Source organism: Octopus bimaculoides, chromosome 21 (assembly GCF_001194135.2).
Source record: "Octopus bimaculoides isolate UCB-OBI-ISO-001 chromosome 21, ASM119413v2, whole genome shotgun sequence".
Classification (NCBI taxonomy): Eukaryota; Metazoa; Mollusca; class Cephalopoda; order Octopoda; family Octopodidae; genus Octopus; species Octopus bimaculoides.
Window position 1 is genome coordinate 33,845,486 of NC_069001.1, and position 7,861 is coordinate 33,853,346.

The 7,861-nt window shown below is 35.9% G+C and overlaps 1 protein-coding gene and 1 long non-coding RNA gene across 2 annotated transcripts in view; one reads left to right on the plus strand and one right to left on the minus strand.

Moving 5' to 3' along the window:
• The window catches only part of LOC106884503 (transcription factor E2F8), a 45,823-nt gene extending 44,577 nt beyond the window's left edge, over nt 1-1,246 (minus strand). The window contains exon 1 of the mRNA XM_052975415.1: nt 1,152-1,246. The gene's annotated coding sequence lies outside the window, so the exon portion shown is untranslated. The remainder of the gene's footprint in view (nt 1-1,151) is intronic.
• Nucleotides 1,247-1,412: 166 nt separating this feature from the next.
• LOC128250452 (uncharacterized) overlaps nt 1,413-7,861 on the plus strand; it is a 289,806-nt gene continuing 283,357 nt past the window's right edge. The window contains exons 1-2 of the long non-coding RNA XR_008266466.1: nt 1,413-1,680; nt 2,475-2,699. This is a non-coding gene — a long non-coding RNA (uncharacterized LOC128250452). The remainder of the gene's footprint in view (nt 1,681-2,474; nt 2,700-7,861) is intronic.

The following is a 7,861-nucleotide window of genomic DNA, read 5'->3' on the forward strand; positions in this document are numbered from 1 at the left end:
CTACTTATTTCCTTCTTTATTTTTCTAAAATTTTCGTTGCGTCTTGCAACCTTTTCAACAGTTTAAGCAGGTGTGATTCGATGAAGATTTGACTGCTATTTCTAACAGTTTGGCCGATCTCGTAGATATATTAGAATTAGAAGTGGAGGGTAAAGAGGCGGAAAAACCCTTCAGAAAGCATTGTTTTTGACTGCTTAACACGAGGAAAAAAAGACGAAAAATTCAAGAAAAAAAAAAAAGGGCGGAGATGATAGCGGGGGTAAAAGAAATAAATAATGATTTCTTTATTTGATAATACTGAAATAACAACTTTAAAGAAGGAAGGGAAACGAAAACGAAATATATCTATCAAATCTACACGTGCATCTGGCTTGACAACACATGAGGCGTGCAAAACATCAGTTTAGAAAAACGTCGTTCTCTTCTCTCATTCATTCATTCATTCGCTCTTTTTCTTTTCACTTGCTTTTCACTTCGACTTTTCACTTGCTAGTTCCGTCTATCCACCCTTCGCACTCTGTGTAAGTGTTTGTATGTGTGTGTGTGCATGCATATTTATGTGAGTATCTATATATATCTATATAATTTTCAGAAAGAAAAGGCGGACAGTGATTTCGAAGTTTTGGCAACTAAGTTGAAATTGTCAACCTTTTCTTTGTAGAATTAAATAAAATTTAATACTCAGATGTATTGAGTCATCCTTTAATTAATGCTTGTATTAATAGTAAACATTAATGTGTGTTGTATTTTTGTGCTTATTGCCAAATATCTATCTATCTATCTGTTCAGTCGCTGATTCATTTTCTTTCAGTATGTGTTGCACTTGTTGCCCTTCCTACAAGACTTGACAGTCCTTTTTTCCCCAGACCTTGTCATCCACTGTCTATATTTCCCAACTAACTATCCATCCACTAACCTGCAGTAGAGCCCCTACGAAGTCGGCCAAACTGTTAGAAATAGCAGTCAAATCATCATCGAACAACACCTGTCTAAATAAACAACTGCCGTCTTAGAAGAAAGGATGCATTCGATAAGATAGTCCGTTGGGGGCACACTATATCTTAAAAAAACACGGGATGGTCACGGTTGGAATGCTGTTTATCATATTTCAATCAGAGCTGACCTGGGGTTAAACAAAAACAACCACTAACCTGCAAAATCAAACAGTGAATGCACCTGATTGTTCATCTAAGCCACCCAGTCAGAGAAAGCTTGAGTAAGTGATGCACTCCACTTCTGGCTAAACTTATAAAAATCTGCCTTCCCGTCTATTTCTCACTTTCTATCTATCTATCGGCCACTTCCCACCTTATATTTCCAGTTACTTTTTCTTCTTCGTCCTCTTCTACAATCACTTTCTTTTTCTGTCGCCCTCTTCTCTACAAGTATACTTTTTTTCCGTGATTTCTATCGCCTTTACTCTTCCATTCTTTTTACTCTCTCTTTCTCTCCCTATATGTATGTGTATCTTTCTAACCACTTTCACCTTACATTCACTATTCCTCTTTTTTCCCCCTCCTCTTCTAATATCACATTCTCCCTTTCTATCTCTCTTTTTCCTTTCGTTGTCTTTCTCTTTTACTCTCCATTTCACCCCCAATCTCTTTTGTACTCATCAGAAAAAAATTCTCACCCTTTTCTTCCTTACCTTCACAACAAACACCAATATTTGAAAACATGGTGAATATTTTTTCATTATTACCACGGACAGTAGAGTTACTATATTCTACTTTCATTATTTCAATTTTTTAAAAATTATTTGTTGCATTGCTAGCACCTTCATTCGCACAGCAAGGCATAAACGCCACAATTTCACTATGTTCCCCGTTTAATAAACCTAAGACACGCGTTAGTTTATTTAACTATAAGAAAGTAATATAAATTGATACTCGTAGCAAGAAATCATTATTCCACAGAAAAAAATTGAAAAATTAACCCCTTACAAAATTACTATATATAATTTAATATTATACATATATATTAACCACTTCCATTGCGGTATGGGCGTCATTAACGTCTCATGCTGCACCTTTTTATTTCATATAATAATAAAACCACGCTTTTTTAATAGCCATTTAAACCTTAGCAATTTACCTCTACTTGTTAAGGGTTTCATTCATATACTCAAAGTCGTCATTATTATTATTTATTATTTAATTATTACCTTCGTCGACGATGACGCTTAATTATTGTTGTTAAATATAATATAACCTGTCTATACGTATGTTTATGTCTATGTAGTAGAAATATTAAGGGTAAGATAGTTGTTGCTTGGTGCTCTCAGCTGTCGGCTGCACTTTTCTCCATTCCTAAGCAAACGTCGTGTGTTTGTTTGCAGACGATACTTTCAATTCTAAAACCTTCGCCTTTCTCTCTCTCAACAATTCCATTAATTCTTCTTACTACTAGTATTACTAATTCTTTAGCAAGATTAACGCAGAAATAATACTGGTATACACTTTATTTACACGCAGACGACACGCCGACACGCACAAAAAGAAAATCAGTGAAACCTGTGTGTTACATGGATACTGTGTACAGTCTTCAAACTAACTTGGATTTTACCTAAGAAGAGACATTATTTATACATATATATATATGTTTATGTGTCAGTTTTTGTCCATGAGTTCTTTATGTCCATGGCTAGTCGACCGAAGAGGAGTCCAGGATTGGTAAATTCTGTTGAGGACACTGTTAAGGTAGGTAGAAACAACAAAATTCATTTTTTTTTTTCATTATTATTATTTATCCTGGATAATGCTTTATATATATATATATATATATATTTACATTTACCCCCTTCCATTTCTTTTGTCATACGTCGTCGTCTTTACTTTGTCATTCAGTTTTTTTAATTCTATTTTCTACAATTCAATGACGTGTGTCCTAGGTGTTTACATGGTTGATTGAAATATTCTGTTTTAATACACATGCTCCCATGTACGTGCACATACACACATTTGCCGAAAACATTATATTTCTATATCCTTTTTCGAATGAGGCCTCAGCTGGCAAAGCACTAACTACACGATTTCAATTTAAGACCTCTTAACTCAACATGTGGTTTGTGGACCAGTGCTCCACCCACTTGCTCTTTGTTTCGCTAATATAATGTATAAATGCAATAACATCGTCAAATTCCTTCTTTCTTACCCAACTCGTATAATGTTTCAAAATGAAGTCCACAAAAATTTGTGTAAATATGAAGTTGGATAGGTAAGTATCCGGCTTGGTGTTTGTCAGTCTTCGAGAGACCTAACAAAACGGTCTTGAGGTTTTGTAGCCTTCAATGGTAAAATTTAAACAAGAATATAAGGTAATTTTAAGAATTTAAAATAATAAAGTTCATTTAGTGGCAAATTGATAGAGATTGTATATTCCGGATCTTGTGCATTGAGTTCAGAACTCACCGCGGTTAACTTTGTCTTTCATCCTTTCGGGGTCGATGAAAACACAAATTATACTAGTCTAAGGCGGTGAAAAAGAGCGCCGGACAAGACGCCATGCAGTATCTATACCGGCTCTTTCCAGTCAAACAATTCTGCAATAACACTGATGCTTGGAGTTGGGATAATATCAATGTCATGTAAAGCAGACTGGCGTAGCCTGGGATTTTGGCCTTCCTGTGTAGAAGTCAAAACAGCCAAACCCTTCGTTAACTTTGCCTGTCCAAAACATTTTCATAAGTTTGTCCTAAAAGTCTATGCTTGTTTTCAAACTTTTATTTAGCCCTCGTTTCATATGTTCTACGTAATATAAAGCTTTCTTTTCCTAAATCCCTACTTGCTTTGGTGGTTAAAAAAAAAAAAGGAAGAATGTTTCACATATGATGCATGGATGCCAAAGAAATATGTCCTGTGTTTTACATGTGTTAGACAGGACACCCTTAGCCTTCCTGTGTACATAAAGTGGCTACCGCTGGCTGGTCTGCACACACCACGCTACACCATTTGGTATCATTTCATGCTTGTATGATGGAACCGAAAGAATAAACATATAAACTACAGCATAAACTACAGATTACAAACGTATACATACAAATAGTGTAAAGTAGAACCTTTTCTAACAGACTACATCGTTATATTTTAAATCGCTATTTGTGAAGAATAGCGTCGTTGGTTACACGTTTGCAACAGACCAAGCACCGACTGCATTTCTGACGGCGAGAATGACAAAGCAATGACTAAATTGATGCCGAAGAATTAGCTCATGGTACTTTATCTGTAAATTAACGATTTTCTTATTTTTCCTTTTTTTCGTCAATATACAGTAGCCGATATATATATATATATACACACACACAAATGATAATGTTAAACTGTTGCCCTGTTTAATACCCCCACTCACCACTTAGTTCCTGAAAGAGTCATAGACATTGCTGTTTCTTTCCGACTAAAATGTAAAACAGACGCACAGACACACATACATAAACGCTACAGGCTTCTGTACCATTTCCATCTACCTAACACCACTCACACCGAAGTTACAAAAGAAACATGCTTACCGAAATGTGACGTTGTGGGATCGAACCGGTAATCCGTAATCGAAGTTCATAGCATAGATATGCCCTTGCTCACATTTGAAATAGTTTTTTTTTTTTTTCAATTAACATTTCATTTACTTTCTTCTCTTTTAATTAGAGATTTTGATTAATAGATAATATAAAGTACGAGTCAAGAAATACTGGGTCGATTTAATATTCTAGTAAAGCATCTTAGATGTGAAAGAAATAATATAACTGTTGTCTGCTAATAGAAATTGTCCAACATAATAAAAATATGGTAATATGTTGGAAACAATAAGAAAAAAGAAGACATGAAAATAAAAGTTCATAACTTGAAAAAAAAAAAAAAACGTAGGAAGCTTGTAGATGAAATCGCAGTCATGTTTTATATTATGTAAGTGAAGTATTTATTATTATATAATTATTATGACAGGCTAAACAAAGTTGATAGTGATTATTAACATGGTAAATTTGTCGAGGAATCACAAAAGACTGATAAAGATAGAGAAGAACTTTTAACACATTATCTTTCTAATATTACTTTGTGGGATAAATTGTCTGAATTGTTGTTAACAAGATTATAATTTTCTGGTCAATTAAATTTAACTTTGGAGAACATACATGATAAAGATGAGGTTAACAGCTCGGAAATGTATAATCTTTATTGAAAAGAGGGATTTCCAAAACGGTCAAACTATCATTAATTCCGAGATGTCGGTATGTCTCATAAGACAATGGCTTTGCTCTACAATGCTAAGGCCTTGAAGGACATCACTTAGCTGTTCGTGCATGCAGTCTCTTCCAGAGGAGTTGCTCGAGTGTGTCTTCTGTGGTGGCCCTTGAGCTTGCAGTTAATATTATTCTGGCCACAAGGGCCAAACATAGAGGGGACAATACAAAAGTGAATACGGGGTCGGGGAGCGAATGCAATTACATAGAGATGACATTAAAAAATTTATGGAAAAATTTAGGGCAATCCCGCCCTCCCTCATTCTATATAGATTTATACTGTCTAAAAGTGCCGCCCCCATTAAAGATTTCGTCCGGAGCGGACCGCCCTCACTCGTACCCTCTAGCTATGACACCGATGTTGTCAGAATATTCTGACAAGGTAACCGTCGGCATTAGTACACGCGATCAGATACAGAGAGGCTAGGGTGAAAAAGGGAGTGAACGACGTATCCTCATACCGAAGGTTACCTTGTCAGAATATTCTGACAACATCGGTGTCATAGCTAGAGGGTACGAGTGATATCGAAGGACTGCCTCCTGGCACGGCCCGACATCAGTGTTGTCGCAGACGTTGCTGTTTGAATGGTACAACAAATCATCTCGTCCGATGCATTACTTTATAAATCTATTGGCTTGGACAAGTACTTTTATTCCATAGACCGCGAAAGAATAAGACGAAGTCGACCTCGGTGGAATATGAATTCCGAACGCGAAGATTTGAAGCAAATTTTCTCTATCAATTCACCGTATTAGTTTGAAAATGCAATAAAATATACCTGAATAGTCAGGAGAACAGATAGGTCCATTTTACCCGTCTCCATCCCAAAACACACGCACATGAACATAAATAAAAAATGGTGCCCGCCAAATCAGAAAGATCCAAGGAATCCTTTTGAGAGAGAGATAAACTCAGACAAAACTTCGAAATATAAGAAGTCAGAAAATGAATTGTTTTCGTTTTCTCTACCATTCCTCCTTTCCTAGTTTATTTTACTCCACATCTTTGTCACATCAGACATAAATTAAGCATAAATGTCACAAGAATATAGAACTTCAATTGTTATATATATATATATATATATATATATAAACACACATTTGCCAAATCAATCCACTGACATTTGTTAACCTCTACATTCCTCGCGCACTTTCTAATCACCTGCGTTTCCGTGTGTAATATTTCACTACAAAGATGGGGACACCTGCTCTTTACCGATATTGGTTTGGTTTGGATTGGTTCTATGTTTGTTTATTACTTTTGTGTTAATGAGGCTTGGTTCTTTTTGGAGTATCCAAACCGACTATATCGTCGTAGCTATGTCTTCGTATCGAGTGTTAATAAGTTTAACTGTATGTAGTATGCCATCAAACTGTGCAGTGAGCCAACGAGGGAGCCTCTATGCAGGCATTCGATTTATTAGATATAACAGTCAAATCCCCTGCAAGTTACTCTATGATGGCTTTAAAAATTATATGTTGAATCTGGGGTAGGGGACAGGATGGTCATAGTAGTGCCCACCCAGTCACCAAAGTCTGGCGAAAGGCCTGGGTCGTGGCTAGAATGCCTTTTACTCATGTCTACCTGATCAAGGCTGACCTAAGGATAAACAAAAATTTGGCGCGTTAGCAGGCCAGAAGCAGTTTCTATGTAATCGTTTGATCTCCTGGATATAGTAACTACATGACCTCAAATCACACCCCATCGTCTTAAAAAATAGAAAAGACACATTAGACAATGTAGTGTTAGATATACAAGACGGCGGGATCGTGAAAGTTGTCTGCTTGAGTTGAGTAACTCGTCGAGTCCATTAACTTCAATATTGCGACACTGACGAAGTTGCTAAAAATACACAAAACAAGTTCAATTGAGATGCATTATGACTATGCAAGAAGACTCAAGCCTGCAGCCTTTTATACATTTTCTTATATAGGTTAAGAAGACTCAGAGGGGAGTGCTTAGTTGTTTTAGCATCCAGTGAGCTTTAACTGAGAAGGCTATGGTCGCAACTTTTCAATCTATCCCGTCCCGTTTTTTATCGAGGCAAGATTACATTATCCAATATATAATTTCTCCCATTTTTAAAACCTGTATGATGTCATTTAGAGATTTAGCTGCTATTTTTAACAGGTCGGGAATCTGCGCTGAGGTTTCTTATTGCGTAATCTGAGGTGAAACCTGGTCAGGCAGCCCCATCATGATCAAAGGCACTCTAGCTGCGACCATTTTTTTTTCTTTCTTTTAGTCATACAGTATCTAGAAGGAATCTCTAGAAGTTTTTAAATGCTATATATTGTACACAATTACACGAGTTGTCTTGCATGTGATACATACTACATATAATAAACTAAATATAAGTTGATTCACTTACTGTTTGTGACCTTTAGAAATCATGTTGATATATTTATTTAAAAAAAAAAAACCCGCGTAATGATGTACGGAAAAACGTCACTTCCTCTGATTTGTAGGGGATTTCCTTTGACGTCATTTAATATTTTCGGCACACATGACTTCAAGCAATATCACCTATTTTATAAGATAACATAGAATTTGTTTCACTGCAAATTTTGACAGCCAGTTTTCTTATTTCTTTATAAATAGGAAGGACCGAAGGTGTACAGAAAAAA